The 21,789-nt window shown below is 38.1% G+C and overlaps 1 protein-coding gene across 2 annotated transcripts in view; it reads right to left on the reverse strand.

Moving 5' to 3' along the window:
• LOC128738324 (protein windpipe) overlaps positions 1–21,789 on the reverse strand; it is a 146,595-nt gene that overhangs the window by 63,126 nt on the left and 61,680 nt on the right. For both annotated transcript variants that reach the window (XM_053833372.1, XM_053833370.1), the window contains exon 2: positions 14,193–14,351. The gene's annotated coding sequence lies outside the window, so the exon portion shown is untranslated. The remainder of the gene's footprint in view (positions 1–14,192; positions 14,352–21,789) is intronic.

A 21,789-nucleotide genomic window follows, 5' to 3' on the forward strand; every position in this document is an offset into this window, starting at 1 on the left:
CCAGTTCGATTGGCCCAGTCTGAGTGACTAAGTCAGAGTGGCACGGTCCGAGTTCACCGGTCTGAGAGGCCCAATCCCAGTGGCCCAATCCAAATGATCCTAGTGGTTCAATTCCAGTGCTCGAGTCTCAGAGACTCAGTTCCAGTGTTCCAGTCACAGTATTGCAATCTCAGAATTTCGAACTCGTTTCTAATTCGTTTCTAGTTTCTAATACCTATAGTGTCTCAATAGCAGTTCCAACATGTCAGTGTACCATTGACCAGTCCCTGTCCCAGTTCCACAGTGCCAGTGTCCCAGTTCCAGTGTCCCAGTTCTTGTGACCCAGACCAAGAGGCCTAGTCCCAGTGGCCCAGTCATTGTATTCCAGTGCCAGAAACCTGGTCTTAGTTTACCAGTCCCATTTCACCGGTGTCTCAGTGTCCCAATACCAGTCCTAGTCCCTGCGTGCCAGTGTACCATTTTACCAATCTCTGTAATAGTCCCACAGTTCCATTGTCTTGGATTCAGTAGCCCAGTTTAAGTAGCCCAGCCCAAGTACCCCAATCAGAGTGATCCAGTTTCAGTGGTACAGCCTCAGAGGCCCAGTCCCAGTGGTGCAATTCCAGTGGTCCAGTGTCAGACACCCAATTCCAGTATCCCAGTCACAGTATTTCAATCACCGTTGCGAAGCCCACACTCGTGTAATCTAATTTTCTCATACACGCGTACTTATTCTTCATTGACCGCTTAGTTGGTAACTAACTAACCAATCGTTGTATGTTCGAATCTCGGCTAGGCGGTACTGCTAGATAGAGTCAGTAGGATTGTTGTACTAGCCCCGTAACTGTCCTGTACTCCCGGTTGTGAAGTCTGTCGATAAAAAAGGGTCAAGTCTTAGAAAGACGTTTAAGCTCAAGGCTTTGCTTTGCGTACTCATTCTAACGAATGCGCCGGCATAAGCTTCCCTTTCTGACTCTCGCTCGTACTTATTCATGCTTTGCGAGTGTGTGTTTAGCTAACAGCAACGGTCGTCGCTTTCGTTCGTCGTTGCAGCCCAAGCTGCTGAAACCGATTACCCGGGAAGATTTGCACTCCCACCCGTGACAAGTATCCCAGTGCGCCACTTGGCCTCACGGGCAGTTGATAGTTCAGGAGTTATTTGACGAAGAAGATGTGAGGATGTGCCTGCGCAAGTATGTAGGTAGCAGAATGCCTGAACACAGCAACGGTGACTGTTTGTTTTACACTTGCATGTGCGGCGTAAGCGTTGAATGCTATGCTTCTCATACTCACTCGCGTGAGAGTAGACAACTTTGGCTTCTCGCTTGATTTTTAACATTGATTTCAATCTAAGAATTCGAGACCGGTATTCCAGTGCTAGTTTCCAGTGTCACAGTGTCTCAGTGTTCCAATACCAATAGAAGTACGCGTCATACTACCATTGAGCAGTCCCTGTCCCAGTCGCAAAATCTCAGTGTCCTGGATCCAGTGACACAGTCCAAGTGGCCCAATCCCAGTGGCCCAATCCCAGTGGCCCAATCATAGTATCCCAGTCACTGTACACTAGTTCCGGTATCCCAGTCTTGGTGTTCTAGTTCCATTTTAGCAGTGTCTCAGTATCCCAATACCAGTCCCAGTCCCAGTGTGCCACTGTACTATTGTACCAATCTCTGGTCCAGTCCCACAGTCCTAGTGTCTTGGATCCAGTGGCCCAGTCCGCCCGGTCCGAATTCGCCGGTCCGAGTGACCCAGTGGCTCAGTTTTGGTGACCCACTCCTAGTGGCGCAGCCCCAGCGCTCCAGTCTCAGTGGTCCAGTTCCAGTGGTCCAATTGCAGTGTCCCAGTCCCAGTAGCTCAGCCATAGTGGTCCAATCCCAGTAGCCCAACCCCAGTTTCCAAGTGTCACAAGATCGCAGTCTCGCAATACCAGTCCCAATCCCGATGTGCCAGTGTACTATTGTACCTATTCCTGTCCCATTTCTACTGTTTCCTTCTGTGTCCCGGATCCATTGGTTCAAGTTTCGGCCCAATTTCGGTGTCCCAGTCCCAGTGGCCCAGTTCGAGTGGCTCAGATCCAGTGTCATAGTCCAAGTGGCCTAATTCTACTGGCCCAGTCCCAGTGGTCTAGCCTAAGTGGCCCCGTCCCATTTCCATTGTCTCATTCTCAATGCCTTATTCTCAATGTCCCATTCTCAAAGCTCTATGCTCAATGTCCCATTCTCAATACCTCATTATCAATGTCCCATTATCAATATCCCATTTGCAATGCCTGATTCCCAGTGTCTAAGTTCCAGCCAGAAAGTAGTGAGTAGCAAGTAGTATTCGATACATGACTGCGTCAGTGATACTAAATCGTAAACATGGTTCTTGTTTAAGCTTCAAGCTTATTAAAGCTTGTTTTGAACTTTAATTATGGTTTCGGCACGAAAGCTTAACAGTAACTTCTTTGCGTTTCCTAACGAAATAGTACACTAATTTTACATAGATTTGACAATACTTTGATCAGCAATTTATTTACTTTTAAGCAGCAAGTAATAATTTTTGTTTAAAATTAAATAGAATCCATAGCACTAGTGAATTAAAGTATAGGTTTTCGTCTTCTTCCACATCTATGTGCATATCAGGAGGTCATTTTTTTTTATTCTATTGAAATTGTTTTTACAATAACTTTCTGTAGGCTTTGTATGAAACTGGGTCCGTGCTTTGTCTATTTCATGTTTCATTCTTTTATAATTTTCGCTCTATTTACTTAATTTTTTCGTTATACTTTATTTATTTATGCAGGCTCCGCTAATTTTCGGCATTATTCTCTATGTTATTGTCCTTAATTTTGTGTTTCTTAAGTCTCAGTCTTCTACTATTGCATTCCATGGTGTCATTTTGTCTAAATCGAAATTTTCATAAGGTAAATACAGTATTTAAACAAAATTGAATTAGCATATAATCAAATTTGAGGCGAAACTGGAGCAAAATAAGACATAATTGTACCATAAATAGGACAAAAAGACAAAAAAATACAGTAATGTTCCGATTTTGTCAGCCCCAGTTGAATTTTCGGCTTACAAAATGGGGAAACTGACAAAATCGGTAAATTTTTTTTTCGATTTTTTTTTTTTCAAATTTCAAGACTTAAGACCTTGCAATATCGAAGACTTCTACTAAAAATTAAATTTTAAACCTCACTTGGTCCACCGAAAGCTCAATGAACCGGGCACAGCACCCTGGTTCAGAACCTTTTTTTGCTGCGCATTAGCTTTGAGCGACAAAACTTGGTTTTAGGTTTATGGAACCTTTGGAAGACTTTCTTAAAATTAAAAGTTCTAGCGTCCAGTGGAATTCAAATTTTGATTAATCCCCCTAAAAGTGCAATTAAAAATTTATTTTTCTTCAGTTTCAATATAACACATTGATGTGTTCTGCAAAGTTTTACAACATATTACATGAAATTTTGCTGAAGACAGTAACCATTTATCTCTTCACCAAAGATAGAAAAATTCTATTTCTCGTTTTTCAGTTTTTCTATTTTAGCGGTTTTTGTAGTTGTTGTATGACTTTTTGCTGTTTTACAAGGTTGTACAAATAGTAAAAATACACAACATTACTGAACATAGTATACCTCTATCTTTGCTTGTTCAGAAATTATAGAACTTTTACTATAAAAATACCCTAATTTTGACCCCGAATTACTTGCAAGAAGGCATCATTTTATTCAAATACTCTCCCCAGAGAATCAGAATAGTTTCAAGAAGGCTGAAAGTTTTATAAATCATGTTTAAAAGCACAAAGGTTAAACCAAATTTATAGGCTGACAAAATCGGGATAAAAAACTGATAAAATCGGGGGTAGACGAAATCGAGAGCTGACAAAATCGGAACATTACTGTATTTATTTTTATATTTTTCGTTTAATTATACGAATAATGAGAAATGTGTTACTAACAGGACAATAGGTAGGTTTAAAACCTTGATCGTCCGGTTTCTTAGCAGACAGACTAAATGACATGAAGCTCTGCACGAAAGATGGTGAGTGCCCGACCTTGAGCATACCGTTGTTAACAGTTGAGAGCACCACTGCTACCTATTTGTAAAATTTCTAGTTGAAAAAATCCTCCAACTGATTAGAAATTGAACCCGACGTCATTGCCATGTGAGCTAGTCAGCCGACCGACCCACGGGAGTAAGAATTCTTTTCGTTTTAAAATTTTCAAGAAATGTTGCTCATAATTATGACAAGCAAAAATATATTTCAACCTTAAGTAATTAGATTACAACTATTAAGCAACTTATTTCTTGTTTATAAAATTGACTGAAATAAATAAATGACAACGTCACATGTTTTATACAATGATGTAAATCGATTTTCCTTAATATTCAGTAATGTCTAACATATCGTAAACATTTCAATTACGTCAAATGAAAAAAATATTACAAACTAGCGTTAAAGAGCAAAGTACACGATGAGTAAGAAAGCGATTCATTCGCACAACTCATGCTAAATTGAAAAAGTATTTCCACCCCACGCCTGAAAGTCCCCGCTGCGAAGATGAACACGTACCTTCTAAAGCTCAAAGACCAGATATAGCTGACGTAAGTGATCTCCTCTCGGTGTTTCCTACTACGGTATGACTTGAAGTAATTCCCCGTTAAATCCAATCATTAATGCTGATTTTTTTTTTCGTGCAAAAATTTCCAACTCCAACTCTCCAACGGTGGTGGAAAGTAGCAACAGTAAGTCAACGTAAGCACAGTGCACAGTTACAGGAATCTCAACTGACAAGTTAGCAACTTTGGCAATGGAACGTTATCAGATCGAGCGGAACGTTATCACCAGCACTTTTCTAGCAGTACATTTCTAAACCGAACAGTTCATGAAACAAAACCACTGCTTGACTGGCTTGGGACGATCTTTCACTGCAGCAGATGCAGACATTCCTCTTTGAACTTCATTCCGGATCCTGATAGCACATAATCACTTGGCGCTTTCATCGGCTATTTTTACCTCCAAATGTCCGCTGAAATCACGTTGGTTTCACTAAATTTTTTCCTTTTGCCTGAGGGTTACTATTAAAAAACACCTCTTTTGTCAGCACAAACTCATAATTTATGCAATCATTTTTTTCCCGACACTAATGGGCACTAATTTTTCTTCTCCTAAAACAATAAAATTGATTCGAAAACTGATTACTGGAGGATCATTCATTCACCGAGATCGATCGCCACGGAGACCACCTTCCACGCGGTACCACACCTTTGCCTCAACTGGAATCAAGATGAGTCGTGAAGAACTTCGACCACACACACATACACCAACACACAGAGTGATCCTAGCCGTTGCGCTGCTGGCTGGACGCTGATAAGCGCTATCTGGAGCGATGTTTCGTTCGGGAGCGGCCAAATTTGTGTACTTTTGCGCGATATCGACTTTAATTTAGACCACCTTCGACTGGAGGAAGTTTAATGTTGTTGCAGGCAAAAGGTGTGATAAATGGAAAAGGTGGTGTGCAGCGAGCGTAAATAAAAATCGGGGCTCTTCCCCATCTGCTGCCGGCTGTCACTGGGTCAAAATTTGAACTCACGTCGAATGGTTTCGAAAGAAAAAAAATGTAACTGTTTCACAAAAAATGTTCGATTGTTTGTTTGTTCGATAGTTGATATTAACCGAAGTTCGTGTGATACGAGGGGTGACGAACGGCCTAAATAGTGTGTGGTGAGCGAAACCAACAGACAGCACACCACTAGCAGCGGAGAGAAACCGAATTCGCGTCACGCCGCCAACCGCCGAAATGCTACTGAGTTGCGCGCTTGAGCCGCACTTTGGTCGGCAGGTCGGCCGCCGGCTGGTTGGTTCCGCAAGCCGAACTACAACGCACAACGCAGGCAGGAGGAGCCACCGCCGCCGCCGCCGCTGCTAGCGCTGCTGTACCGCGCTGCTGTATTGCGTTTGCGGCATTCGAGGTTTGCATGGCTCACTGCGCGGTTCGGTTGTTGCTGCTGCTGCTGCTGCTGCCTCTGCCGCCACGGACGAGAACCGAACGGCGTCGTTGTAGTCGTCGTCGTCGTCGCCGTCGTCGCAGTTGTACACTATACAGTATCAATTAATTTGCCCACTTGCGGTCCATAGTCTCTCGCTCCGCTTCTCCTGGTTCGCTACTAGTGTGAAGGCAAGCAAAAGGTAAGTCGCGTTACCAGCGGCGATTTTTTTTGCGCTGATAAGGTAATTTTTTCAACTTCTCAGAGCGGAAACTTTAGGGTGGTTGTTGAACACAATCAACCACAAATTTTTACTTCGAAAATCAAACATGAGAGATAATGTTTCAATTTCTCGTGAATGGAATAATAATTAAGCTGAAATAAATTAGAGAACCTCTAACCTATAGGTCTGCGACCTCAAAGGTCTCGAGTTTCGACGGCGACAAACGGAAACCGCGGTAAACCCACGTGCGTTAACCCGCAAGTAAGCGTTATGACGAACACTATCAATTTTCGTTGTCGTCATCGAAAAACCAATACATCATGTTTGGTTGAAAATGAAATAAAAAAATTAAACTGTACTCGTAAGCACACGGTTTCGTCATGGACACTGGAACCCGGTGTAAGTACTCGAAGAGCGCAATGAGGTGATCGACGATCACCAACAACGACAAACGGATCGTCGAGTATTTTGTGATTGTCACGATTGACACTGGATTTTCCTCGCGTTTGATTAGTTCCAGCGACTTGGATGCTTAGTTTTTAATAATTACACTCTGGTGTGAGCCGTTGATATTGATTAATGACTACGTCCGAGTGCTTGCTAGTTAATTAATATTGTTCGAGAATTATTTTGTTTTTATTTCGCATTTAATAATACTGTAGATCTGGTAAAATTATTACTTGCTTGACTGTTGAGTAGATTAACAAACGAATTAAAGTTAAAATGACTGTACAGACTGAAAAACATTTCAAGTAATTAAAATTAATATAAAATTTACTCTTAGTATTACAATTAGGAGGTACAATTCAGTACAAACAGTAAAAGCTAGTACAGGCCGGACTCGATTATCCGGAGATTCAATTCACCGGGGATTCGATTATTAGACATGAAGTAATATTTGAAATTAGACTTCAAATTGTAGTTTAAACTGGACTTGGAATTAGTATTAATTTGATTAAATGGGCCGTTTCAAATTATTTCTAAAGTGTTGTGTTTTTGTTTTGCTAGAAGCTTTACTTCAAACCAGACATAGGATTGACATTTTTCGTCTTATTTTCTCACAGGTAAAAAGAAGTATTCTGTTCCGTTTTTTCCTTTCCAGTCCCATTTTATTTTCTTTTGTTCCGTTTCTTCTCCTTTTCTGTACCATTTTTTTTTTTGCTTTTGCTGTCACCTTCCTTCCTGTTTTCCTCTTTTTCGTTAGTTTTCTTTTCTTTCTGTCCGTGTTTCCTGTTCCATTTTATTTCGTTTCATGAAGTTTTTAGAGCGTCTTAGTAGAATACGAAACCTGGAAATAAATAAAAAGAAAACTCTCTCTTCTTTCTCAGATCCTAGATTCACACTATTCTACTAGGTTTTTTCAGGTTTCACTTAATTTTTCTTAGATTTCAAACTCTTGCATAAGACATTAACTAAAACACACCATTTAAACTACCTACAATAAAAGTAGTTTACCTACACCAACTTTGGTATACCCACACATATATTACGTAAGCTTAAGCTCCTATGAAAACTGTAAAATTGCTTTGGCTAATTTAGTTCGAAAACAGACACTGAGGAAGCCTGCAAGTCGTAGGCGAAATACGTATCTGTCAAGCAAGAATAAATATACATAGTAGAATGAAATTGGATAATTTTTATTTTTATTCAATTCCAGGTTTGTTTCATATCAAATTTTGTCTTGTTCTGTCCAGTCCTGTTTTTTCTCATGTTTTTCACTCAGTTTTGTTATTTTCTCTTCCGTATACATTTTTAATCTCTTCTTCCCTTTTTTCGTTTTAAGTTTTAATCTTTTTACGCCTTTTATGTCCTTTCATTCTCGTTTCTCGTCTTTGTCTTTCCTTTTTTACCACCCAGTTTGCTTCGAATCTTGGCTAGGCGGTGCTACTAGAGTCAACTGGATCATTATACTAGCTCCGTAATTGACCTGTACTTTAATAACCGGCTGCAAAGTCTGTCGATTAAGAAGTGTAATGTCTAAACCCGCGGCTTTACTTTGCTGTTCAGCTTTTTCTATTTTTATGCCTCGTGTATCCTTCTTTTGATTCACGTTGATTTTGGTTTTGGCTCTTTTTCTCTTCCGTTTAATCTTTTTCTTCAATTTGTTTTTCTTTTCTTCGTTTTCTGTCCCATTTTTTGTACCACCTTTCTTCTTTTACGATCCGTTTGACCTCTTTTTCCCGTTTTCATCGTTTTCTTCTCTCGGTTTGCTTTTTGTTCTCTCGCTGTTCTTCTTTTCTTTTCCGGATTTTATTGTTTTCTGTTCCCTCTCTAGTCGCGTTTTCGATCTGTTTCTCTCTCGGTTTTCGTTTTTTTTATGTTTCCTTGTCTGCTCGTCCTCTATTCCTTTTCACTTTATTTCCGGTTTTTCTCTTATTATGTCCTACTTCTCTTCCGTGTCTATAACGTTCTATTTGTCTTTTCCGCTTTATCTTTTACGTCTTCCATTTTCATTTTTGCTTCATTTTCATCTTTTTCAGTTCTCGTTTATCCATTATCCTGTTTCCGTATTTTCACCTTTTATTTTTTACCTTTTCCATCCTGTATTTCTTCCAAGTTGTCCTCAAGTTTCTTTCTTGTTTTGTTCTCCTCAGTTCCTTTCTTGTTGTTATCGTGTTCTCGTTTTGTTATCGTGCTTCGTTTTTTTTTTCATTTTCTCCGGTCTTTTGTCCGGTCTTTCTCCTTGCACTCGTTTGACCTCTTTTCCTCATTTCCCCTATTGTTCTCTGTCTCTATCTCTCTCACTTTCTCGCTGTTTTTCTTTTTCATTTTAGGGTCTCTTGTTTTCTGTTTCGGACACCGTTTCTTGTCGCGTTTTCTTTCTTTTTTACACTGTTCCGTTTATTTTTATCTTTTTTCCTCCGTTTTAACTTGTTTTCAGGCCCGTTAGGTTTGTCTCGTTTTTTATTATTTTCTGTCTGTTCTTTTTTCCTTAATGTTTTCCGATTACATTTTTTGCTCCATTTTTTACTTTTTCTGTACCGTTTTTCTACCTTTTCCGTTCTCGTTTCTCTATTTTCCTACTCCCGTTTGTTATCCTTTCCTATCCCATTTTTCTCTTTTTTGTTAATATTTTTTTTGTCCCGTTTTGTCTCTTTTTTATCCCATTTATTTTCATTTTTTTCTCTTATTTATTGTCCTCTTTCTTTTCACATTTTTCTTTAGACTGTTTTGTCTGACTTGTCTTTCTTATTTTTTGTGCAGTCTTTCTCCTTTCACTTCCAATTTTCCCTACCAGTTTTCTCTCTCTCTCACTGTTCTTCTTTTCCTTTCTAGTTTCTTTTGTCTACTGTTCCGGGTTCCCTTTTTTGTCTCGTTTTCCCTGTTTTTCATTTTTTCCCTGTTTTTCATTTTTCCCTGTTTCCTTTGTTTATATTCCTTTTCTTAATATTTTTTTTGAAACGAAAATTTTAACAATTGATGGAGGGACGATAGGGAAAAGTAATGAAAATTTTTTGGGAAAGGAGGGGAAAGAGTGGAAAGGGAAGGGGGGGGGGGTTAATAGGTAGCTACGCTTAACAAGTTGTCGTGACTCCTATCTTTTGTCCAATGTTGGAAGATGCATGGGTTGAATCAAGCTATAATCAGAGATTATAACCGGATTTGAACCCACAACACCTGCCAGGGCATGTGGCTCGCTGGTACCCGTGTACCTTTGAACCATAGAGGCGCTGGACAAACGAAGACTGCGCAACCCCCCTTATTAATGCAGCGACCTATCTTGGGTTTTGGGTTATTTTTAGACACACATATTGTGCCTCTTCCTCCGTTAACTGTAGAAACCACCCACCGAGAAGTTTTGATCTAACCTGTTTTTACTTTCAGGACGACGGGAGAAACGCGGACTAACACGCTTACGGACGAACAACGTCACACGCGGTACCTTGCAAGTCGTAAGGGCCTGCATAGTGTCGTCGTCGTCTAATGACGGTTTAAGCCCACGGCTTTGTTTCAGCTTTTTTTATAGCAACCCCGATCATATTAAAATATTACAAAATTAAAGCTCCAGTTGATATTTCTCTCAAAGTTTGTTATAAATATGTTAGGAAAACTTGCGGCTCACAAAATGTTTTACAAAGATTCTATCTCATTCTGTTACTAATGACATGTTTTGTTACATTTTAGTTATAAAACATGGTAGAATACTGGTTTTTGTCTTTAGGGATTGCTGGGTCTTCTTATTACGGGGAGAATGTTGGACTCCATTCGAGTGAACTGATTCTTGAGGCGAAATTTTTTGACAGTTATTTAGACTGCTAATTGATAAACTGGAACCTTATGGAGTTAGAGGAGTCACAAAATCACTTATTAAAAGTTACCTTACAAACATAACCCACTTCGTGTCTATTGGAGACTGTAAAAGCTCGTGTCTACGGGTGTACCCCAAGGTAGTAATCTGGGGCCAATATTGTTCCTAACATTCATCTGCGATATAGCCAAGCTGGACCTCCATTGAAAATTACGTCTCTTTGCCGATGGTACATCTGTTTCCTACCAAGGAAATGATTGTGCTACAATACAGATCCATGTCAAACAAGATATTCTGAGCGAATTCTTTGCAACCAACCTGCTATCGATAAATCTATCAAAAACCAAACATATTTTAATTCATTCATCCCGCCAATATCTCCCAGATCGAGTTCCAAAAGTAGTCCGTCAAGTTACCGAGGAAGTACAGAATTTCCCATTCCTTGGGCTAACGTTAGATGGCAAATTGAACTGGAACGCCCGCGTCGAATCGCTAATGCGGAAGTTATCGTCTTTGTGTGGGATTTTGAGGAAGGTTCCCTCCTTCCTACCCATAACCACGTTGAAAACACTATATTTTTCACCGATTCACTCCCGACTACAATATTTCCAGTCAGCACTTTCATATGCATGATTAGATTGCAATTAAGAGTTACGTATTGATTTGCAACCATCGTGCATCAAATCGTGTTCGACGCCCAAAAGCCGCTTTTACGTACCATTTTGGAGGCGATATACGCACTAAAGAATATAGGTATTTCAATACGATAAGATCCGAATAAGGGTATGAAATGGGGAAGACAAAGAGGAGCATCCAATATAGCTCTAGCCATCCCAAGCCCCTACCTAGCGCCTCCACGTGGCCATACCTGGTAATACTCTATTGAGTAGCCAAGCTAGGAGGTGCGTTGCTGGGTGGTTCCCGGCTTCTTGGTCTCAAATCCGCGCTTTTGGGCAGACGGCGGAGCCACACGGCCTAGCTAATAGGTAAGCCTAATAAGTTATTTTAATTATTTTTTTCGTTTTAGCTTATGAAGCATCTCCTGCTATATAGTTAAAACTTTGGCCAAAGCGATAAACCAATCGGCCAAACGGTTTTAATACTGTACATGGATACCAGAATGAAAAATTAAATTAACTATTAGAAGCATTTATGGAACCAAAAAGAACGCTACTCTATTCCATACGAAGGACTGCTGGTGAGATTGTTCTATTTTTACCATACATATCACATTTCATCTTAATATCATATTATTAACAGTATTATTATAGATATCATAAATGTGGAAGGCTGGATGACGGAGTGGATTGCCAACCTGAATCCTTAAGGTCTGAAGCAAATATGGCACTTCTCAGTTCAAAACAAACAAATCATCACGTGGGTTAAAGTTGGTACAGCGGAATTGATTATTGCATGGAAGGATCCTACTGCTGGAAGGCAACTCTTATAACCCCGAAATGCGCACAAGTGCCTCCGCTTGTGGGTCCGCCCAATCCCTTTTGGCCATACATTGATATACGAGTTGGTGCAGGCTGGTTCTGGTTGCCAATTGGGGACTTGTCTGTAAGACATCATTACGAGAACTCCAGGTGCTACAGACCAGATGCCTAAAAAAAGCTGTTTACAGAAAACCTCTTATGAGGTACTCACGCGACTGCTACAGAATCCTTATGATTCAATGCTACCCAACCGTGCGCTACAAGAATTTCAAATGTTGGTTTACTTGCAGAATACCCTTACTGAATCATTTTCGGTACCGAGTAGAATGCACGAATGTCGCTCCAGTAGACAAATGAGTCATATTTACCTGCCAAGATTTACCATTGAAAATTGCTATATCGGTAGCAAACTATTAAATAACCTCCCACCCTCGTGCAGAAATGTCCCATCAATCCAGGTTTTTAAACGTCGCTTGCGAGCCATCATCAAAACAAAAATACCGACCTATCGCTCCTAAAACTGGTCACGTCACCCTTTAACGTCACCGTCATCACCTCACCAAGAAACCACCGCTCGCATCACCCATCGTCATTAAAATCCAAACGTTGTGCCCAAACTGAGTAACAACTGCTTAAAAAAGCAAATGCTCGCTGAAAGTGAAAAATCAAGCGTTGTAAAATGAAAGATTGAAAAGACGTTTTATTTCTGTTGGTTTTATTCCTGTTGTAAACCTGAAAAAAGTTTACTCCAACGGGCTTTTCCTTGCTCCTTAGAAAGAGAAAAAGATAATAAATAATAATAAAAAATAAACAAGCACGAAATGAAACTGAAAAACTTTTGATTCCAACAGGATGGCGCGACATGCCCACTGTAGGTATGACAACCAGCCGAAAGTTCCTGTTATGTTTTGTATCAGAACCTACCAAGATATTCTGATATGACTCCACCGAACTTTGGTGAAATTTTTGGAAAATAACGTTTATCTTCTAACAAGGTGTAACTAACTCGAATACGTTGATCCCCAGTGATACTTGCGATATTTTACGAAGCTTACGTTTTGTTGAGAATTTAACCCATTACGACCGAGAGTGAATTTAATCTAATTTTAAATTTTATACACTGGAATGTGATAGGTTACGAACTGCCAGATCATCTGTAATTTATTTTCATTGATTTAGTAGAATTCTTGAATCAACGAGAAAGTTGGTATTTGTAGTTAGTAACTGTCTACATTAGAGAAGATTAGATCTTCTAAGTTGAATTGCCAAAAAATTAGATGAATAATATTAAAAGTATAGAAGAATGTCTTTTGGTCCGGTTAATTTTTACGCGATTTTCCGGCGATTACAAAATATATCGACTCCCCAAGTAGCAAAAAACAAGACTACAGCCGCTAGGATGGAACTTACCCGCTTATGAAATTTTATCAAGATTTTATAGCAGCATAACTTACTCGTACCTACACGGATAGATGCTTTCGCGGCAATTCAAACTTTATGATATCATGATTTTATTCATGGTATCGGAATTCGGATATCGTTCCGTGCATAGCTTAATGACGGTCATACGCATTACCAAGAAGAACGGGTCATATGAAATAGGTTTATACTTATGGTTCACTATAAAACTGAATTGCGTAAATGTAAAGAGGTCATTGTGAATGTTTATATTACAGCAATGCATCTAGTTGGTTATTTGAATGTCTCTTTTAAAACAACTCTAAGTATTTCCACGACAGGTTGTGTACATTGCAATACTAAGGCGTCGCAATATAAAAATTATTTTATTACGGAAGCTTGTTAAACCGCAACTAAACTTTGTAGTTGCGGAATTTAGATTGTGTAACAGAGCATTTCCAGTTCAAAATGCTGTAATATCATGCAAGGCATCATTTTCCATTAAACATAATGTTTTTTGGTCAATAGTAACTTTTCAAAAGGGCTTATTTTTTTTCAAAAACATCATATTTTCATAGTCGAATCCAACCGTTTTACTGAGCTAGAAAGGATCATTATCAAAAGCTGTTAATTTACACCTGTCGAACCAATCATCTGCCCTAGATTCTGGAAATCGCCTAGTTAACTAAACTGAACACTAGGTGCATTGAAACGTGAGCTGTAATCGAAACCACTACAGAGGCCCGTGTTCTGTCTCAACCGTGGAGCAACGAAAACACCGGAACTCGATAATCGCAGCACGTGCTGAGAGATCAGCTTTATCCGCGCACCGGCGATGTTGTACTCGATTGCACATCCAGCTAGCAGGTTTAGTCAATTAGATTGTCACAGTCAACGGAACAGAAAAAAAAACGCTGAACTATACTAGAACTCACACTGCCAGCAGGCCTCATCAAGCTGCACCGTGGTCCAACCAACAGCAACGGGGACAGGACGCGCGTGGTGCGCGGTTCAAATGCAGGCAAGCTGGTAGTCGGCGCAGCACAGTGCCGTCGTCGTCGTGATGGAATCGCGCAATCAGCCTCACAATCAATCTGAAATGAGACAAGATGAGCAGAGAGATGCATATCAGTTTGATGGTTTGATCGGATGCTGTGCAGTGCGCGATTGTACTTTGCGCGCACTAAAACTGTCAGGGTCAGTTGGGGTACCGCCTTGCGGACGACGCCGTCAGAGATTTCATTGTCAATGTCCAACTGAATAAAACGTGGTACGGGGCAGCGGTGGCAACGGCTGCTGCTGCTGCTGCTGCTCGGACTGTCCGTGACTTTTGTACGTAAAAGTAATTGGCATTGCTTGTTACGAAAGGGAGGAACGAAGCCGAAAAGGTCAACGAGTGTTGGGCCAACAGCTTCGGTTGTGTGTCATTGTGCGCGACTCTCCTCTGGTAATACCGTTTATGGAGATTCATCAAAGTGGATGAATTAAATTTAGTTACAGACAAGGCAAGAAATAATTTCTCTTTTTATACCTTTTTGTCAAGTACCAATTCGGTTAAAAATAGTAAAATTAAAATGTTTTTATTCATTAGTCTTACATATTTAAGATTTTAATTTCATGGATACTTTTAGCACAACAAAGTAATTTATTGATTATCACTACGTTCAAATAAATACAATACGTTTAATTACACAAATGCAAATAAAAATGTTTTTGAATAACCCTCTGCTTACATTACCAGCCGGTTATTCAATATAGTCAACTCGACTGAACGCCAAACAGTATCGTTTCCCTCGCCATAATTAGCGGCATTCTCGGCTTTGAACAAATAATATCAATATTCGTTATCACCTATTTGCTTCAGTTATATACTGCAGCAAGCAGATAGAACGATTGTAAACATGTACTGAATTCGATTGCCATTTTTTTCCTTGGACATTTCCTATAATCAAAGTAAATCGAAACGAACTTGAGTGACTAAGCTGAAACTGAAGGTTTTCTTCAGAAGTCATGACTAACGGACGGGTACCTTTCAGTAGGTACAACAGCACCAAATTTGATTGAAAATTTTTCAATGAAAAATTCGACCAATTCGCAACCCAAAGCCTAGAACTTCACCACTCACTCACTTACGCACGCTGTGCTGTGCTGTAACCAGTAAAGCAAAGCCGACCGTGACTGAATATTTGTTCAGCTCCGGCGCTGATAACAGGGACAAGAATATGGCTGATAACATCACCCGCGGTAAGTGTATGTGTCGTGCAATGTGTTGTGTAATAAAAGCAGCAGGTGATAAGGCGAAACACACGCCACTTACGCCAGCCAGCCAGCCAGCCATAGCAGTGAGGTACCTTACCACGGGAGTTAGGCTTTAATTGGAAACGAAAATAATTGCGCTTCGACCTACAAGCTTCGATTGAAAAGGAAAAAGAAGAGGAAGCGAAAAAAAAAGTTCTGTTCATTAAAATGATATCATATCACTGCGGGAATGTTTTTTTTTTCGTTGGAACTGTTATTTAATGCAGTAGCGCTATTAAAATCCCGGTTGATTTATTACCGTTTTCGGTGACGACGAATAAAACAGTCTAGTAGTTACGTTTTGATTTTAATCAATTAAACTTGGTTGTTCAGTAATAGTACAACTTAGTAAAATGTAGTTAATGGATTCGTTATAAAAATAAGTCCACTTTAAATGTCTACTTCAGCCCATGGAACCATGGGATTTTTTCCCATAGTTTTGATGATAGAATAATACAACAAGAGAATTTGAACAAAAATCTAGTCGTGAGAAGTCTATTCTTCTAATCTGTTGAAACGTGATCGGATTCGAATATGGCGACCGTCAAGTTGGTCGGCCATAGGTGTTGTGTTCACAAAAAGTCTCGTAAGATTTATTTATTCGCCTTATCTCAGACTGTTTTTGCAAGCTTACAAATGTCTACATGCTTGCAGTTGCAAAAAAAGTAACATAAAAATTTAAAAGCATTCTAATTTTCGTTAAAACCTCGCATGTGTCCCTTGCCTGAATATTTTAAATCTGCTTTTTTTTATTTATCGCATAGCGTCAACCTCTATAGTTAGGATTGTTTCGCAATTCTTGGGCAATTAAAAAAATCTCTTTGTTTTTTTCGCTCTACCCCCCTTCAGTTGCCCAATACCGGAAGGAAAAAAACTTTATAAAATATTTGTAATGGACTTATCCAAATTATTCAAGGAAGCTTACTGTCAATTTTCTAGTTTAATTTTTCATCAATCGCCTTTCGTTATCAGTTTTCCGACTCTAAATCTTTTATTATGTGTCTATTGATTTTTTCGTCTATTACCTTTAACTTTTTATCTTTTTTTGTTATGATGAGTATATTCTGTATCACCTTTTGCTACCGTCTTCTTGTTGCTGTTTTTTGTTGTCTTTCAACGACTGCTAGTTGTTTTTCGTTCTTTTCAAAATCTGGCTTTTTGGCGTCCTTACATCGTCTTTTTGTCTCTTTTCAGCAATTCGTTGTCTTTTTTAATTGCTTTTTTTGTAGCGTTTTAGTTCCGCATGATGGCAGTTTTTCGTCATTTGCAGTCTTTTACATTTCTTGTTACTATTTTGCCACCTTTTAACTGTTTCTTCGTTTCAGCGTTTTTTCGTCCTCCTTTATCTTGTTTTTATTGTATTTTGGCCTACTTGTCATTATTTTTAATGATTTATCCGTCGTCTTTTCGTTGTTGTTTCGCTACCTCTTTGTCGTCTTTTTGTTACCAATTTCCTGTCCTTTAGTCATTTCTTATTTCATTGTTGTTTTTCCTACGCCTTTTCGTTATCATGCATCATCTGTCGTATTTTTGTCGTCTTTTTATGGTAGTTTTTGGCCTCTACTTTAAGTACTTTGCCTTTTTTTCGGCAGGCTTTTTTCAGGTTTGTTCCTTGTCATTTTTTAGCCTTATCTTCATTTTTTATCAACTTTTCATCGCCTTTTGTTGTCGTTTTTCCGCTTTTGCTATTGTATTTTGTCATATTCGTGCCATTTTTTGGTTGCAACAAAAATGTTATCTATTTCTAGCCTTTTCCGCTTCCTTTCGTCATCTTTTTATCGCATGTTCGTTACTTTTTCGTTGTTTATTTGCATGTTTAGTTGCATTTGTGCTTTTAAAACATCACGTCACAAGTTTTTTTTTTTCGTTCTTTTGATGTTGTTTGTCGTCCTCTTGTCATGTTTTAATGTTATTTTTTTTTTTGTCATATTTTTGTTGTTTTTTTATTTCGTATTTTCACTATCTTTTTATTACTTTTCGTAAATTTTCCAATGCATTTTCGCCGTCTCTTCGTTGTTTTTTGAAGATGGGTCATTGAAGCAACGCTTATTATGTTTGTATAACGTTCGCCTTTAGCCAGGCTGCGGAGTTTGCGGATGGAACCAAGCATGATTCCCATTATAGCTTGATTCGATCCGCGGTTAGTTGGTATTTCCTTGTCATCGCATCGGTTAATGGGTTGATGCAAAGTATGAAACAACAAAGCTGCTTTTGAGATTTGTCAACTGAAGCGGTGGTCTTTTTCAGAAGTCAGAAATCAGAAATCAGAAATCAGAAATCAGAAATCAGAAATCCGAAATCAGAAGTCGGAAATCAGAAATCAGAAATCAGAAAACAGAAATCAGAAATCAGAAATCAGAAATCAGAAATCAGAAATCAGAAATCAGAAATCAGAAATCAGAAATCAGAAATCAGAAATCAGAAATCAGAAATCAGAAATCAGAAATCAGAAATCAGAAATCAGAAATCAGAAATCAGAAATCAGAAATCAGAAATCAGAAATCAGAAATCAGAAATCGGAAATCAGAAATCAGAAATCAAAAATAAGAAATCAAAAATCAGAAATCAGAAATCAGAAATCAGAAATCAGAAATCAGAAATCAGAAATCAGAAATCAGAAATCAGAAATCAGAAATCAGAAATCAGAAATCAGAAATCAGAAATCAGAAATCAGAAATCAGAAATCAGAAATCAGAAAACAGAAATCAGAAATCAGAAATCAGAAATCAGAAATCAGAAATCAGAAATCAGAAATCAGAAATCAGAAATCAGAAATCAGAAATCAGAAATCAGAAATCAGAAATCAGAAATCAGAAATCAGAAATCAGAAATCAGAAATCAGAAATCAGAAATCAGAAATCAGAAATCAGAAATCAGAAATCAGAAATCAGAAATCAGAAATCAGAAATCAGAAATCAGAAATCAGAAATCAGAAATCAGAAATCAGAAAGCAGAAATCAGAAATCAGAAATCTGAAAGCAGAAATCAGAAATCAGAAATCAGAAATCAGAAATCAGAAATCAGAAATCAGAAATCAGAAATCAGAAATCAGAAATCAGAAATCAGAAATCAGAAATCAGAAATCAGAAATCAGAAATCAGAAATCAGAAATCAGAAATCAGAAATCAGAAATCAGAAATCAGAAATCAGAAATCAGAAATCAGAAATCAGAAATCAGAAATCAGAAATCAGAAATCAGAAATCAGAAATCAGAAATCAGAAATCAGAAATCAGAAATCAGAAATCAGAAATCAGAAAACAGAAATCAGAAATCAGAAATCAGAAATCAGAAATCAGAAATCAGAAATCAGAAATCAGAAATCAGAAATCAGAAATCAGAAATCAGAAATCAGAAATCAGAAATCAGAAATCAGAAATCAGAAATCAGAAATCAGAAATCAGAAATCAGAAATCAGAAATCAGAAATCAGAAATCAGAAATCAGAAATCAGAAATCAGAAATCAGAAATCAGAAATCAGAAATCAGAAATCAGAAATCAGAAATCAGAAATCAGAAATCAGAAATCAGAAATCAGAAATCAGAAATCAGAAATCAGAAATCAGAAATCAGAAATCAGAAATCAGAAATCAGAAATCGGAAATCAGAAATTAGAAATCAAAAATAAGAAATCAAAAATCAGAAATCAGAAATCAGAAATCAGAAATCAGAAATCAGAAATCAGAAATCAGAAATCAGAAATCAGAAATCAGAAATCAGAAATCAGAAATCAGAAATCAGAAATCAGAAATCAGAAATCAGAAATCAGAAATCAGAAATCAGAAATCAGAAAACAGAAATCAGAAATCAGAAATCAGAAATCAGAAATCAGAAATCAGAAATCAGAAATCAGAAATCAGAAATCAGAAATCAGAAATCAGAAATCAGAAATCAGAAATCAGAAATCAGAAATCAGAAATCAGAAATCAGAAATCAGAAATCAGAAATCAGAAATCAGAAATCAGAAATCAGAAATCAGAAATCAGAAAGCAGAAATCAGAAATCAGAAATCTGAAAGCAGAAATCAGAAATCAGAAATCAGAAATCAGAAATCAGAAATCAGAAATCAGAAATCAGAAATCAGAAATCAGAAATCAGAAATCAGAAATCAGAAATCAGAAATCAGAAATCAGAAATCAGAAATCAGAAATCAGAAATCAGAAATCAGAAATCAGAAATCAGAAATCAGAAATCAGAAAACAGAAATCAGAAATCAGAAATCAGAAATCAGAAATCAGAAATCAGAAATCAGAAATCAGAAATCAGAAATCAGAAATCAGAAATCAGAAATCAGAAATCAGAAATCAGAAATCAGAAATCAGAAATCAGAAATCAGAAATCAGAAATCAGAAATCAGAAATCAGAAATCAGAAATCAGAAATCAGAAATCAGAAATCAGAAATCAGAAATCAGAAATCAGAAATCAGAAATCAGAAATCAGAAATCAGAAATCAGAAATCAGAAATCAGAGATCAGAAATCAGAAATCAGAAATCAGAAATCAGAAATCAGAAATCAGAAATCAGAAATCAGAAATCAGAAATCAGAAATCAGAAATCAGAAATCAGAAATCAGAAATCAGAAATCTGAAATCAAGAAATCAGAAATCAGAAAACAAAAATCAAACAGCAAAAGTCTGAAATTAGAAAAAAAAAATTGAAATATTCGTGGAACCTACCCACGCTCTTTCGGTTGCCGGCTGAATGTTTTATTGCTCTGAACTACCGCCGCACCGCTATATTTGGTACCTAGTCTAATATCTAATTTTGATCTTATTCTCCCAATTCTATGATTCCACACTAGCACCACATATTGGCGTCGGCGACGATATTATTAACTGGCTCAGTATGATAGAAACAGGCAGTCTGTTGCCAGATGTCGCTGCGGCAAGTTTAGTGATTTACCACCGCGTACAGAGTCAGATACAAGGGGAACTTGCCTAGGATGTGGTGAACCAGGACAATCGGCCCTGTCGAATTTCTATAAAATACCACAGTATCCGGAAACAGCTCCGCCAAAGTGAGTAATGCCGCTTTAAGGGGGCATAGTACTTTTTACACCATATTTTTGGCCTTATTTCAAATATTTTTTTCTCGATAACGCGGAAGGCGAATTGATTCGGGTATTTTGCATTCTAAACATTGTGTTTTATACTAATATTTACAATTTTGTTTATACATGGGAACCTCTTCCCTCCTCCCCTACGGCTCCTGTAACATGATCATTCAAAAAAAAACATGAATTGCGGTACCATGGATTGGCGCTCGGGGGCTTATCCGAAATGACAAATTCTAAAACGACATGAAAGTACATTAAATTATCTCGTGTTTGACCCATCCTTTTTTTTTATTCGAACGCATAACAAAATGGCGGACATTCAAACATAAAAGTAAGTAGTAAAAGTAGAAAAAATTGACTTTAAACATTTCTCAAAAATACAAAAATTACAATATCGAAAAAAGGATGGGTCAAACACTAGATAATTTTGTTGGCCTTAAAACAAAAAAAGAATCATGAGAACTGCTCGAACCGTTCTTGAGATATTTATGGTACCGATTTTCAAAACCTGGTTTCGAGGAAAACGGCATTGAAGTTTTTATGCGCTGTGCAATTGTTCCAGACATGCGTGGTACAAATGACTATAACTTTGTCATTTTTTGGAATTCATCGAAACAGTTTCAAACACATATGCAAAAAATGGTTATCTTTTGATATAAACAATAAAAAAATTCGATTTTTTAGAATTGAAAAAGTACTATGCCCCCTTAAGTACAGCCCAGCCCCCTTCTATCTTCGGGAAAATGGAGATACGCCCATAATGGCGTTACAGTCATCAATAATTATTGGCATACGATCGCCCGTATTGGCGTATGGGGAGAAGAGCAAGCAGCCAGCGGTTGAAAGTTGAAGTGCAAGAACCCGAAGAGCTACAGTAAAACGGAGAAAGCAGTCATGAAAATCACTCAAACAACACTGCGCCTGTAAAGAATGTTGGAACTCGGAGACGTCAGCCGTACACTCTCACAGGTAGTCAAAGGCGACGAGTCATGTGGACAGCGGAAATGAATTGATTCGTGAAATAAAGACAAGAGCGGAGTACTGGAACGTTCAACGTTTCCGCAGTTTGTGGGATGGTTGACGACAAAAAATTCTACGGATAAAAAAGGACTTAGAAATTGTCAAATAATATAAAAATATTCTGTTAATTTACATGAGTCTACCTCATAGCTTTTTACGA

The sequence above is a fragment of the Sabethes cyaneus genome, chromosome 2, assembly GCF_943734655.1.
Source record: "Sabethes cyaneus chromosome 2, idSabCyanKW18_F2, whole genome shotgun sequence".
Classification (NCBI taxonomy): domain Eukaryota; kingdom Metazoa; phylum Arthropoda; class Insecta; order Diptera; family Culicidae; genus Sabethes; species Sabethes cyaneus.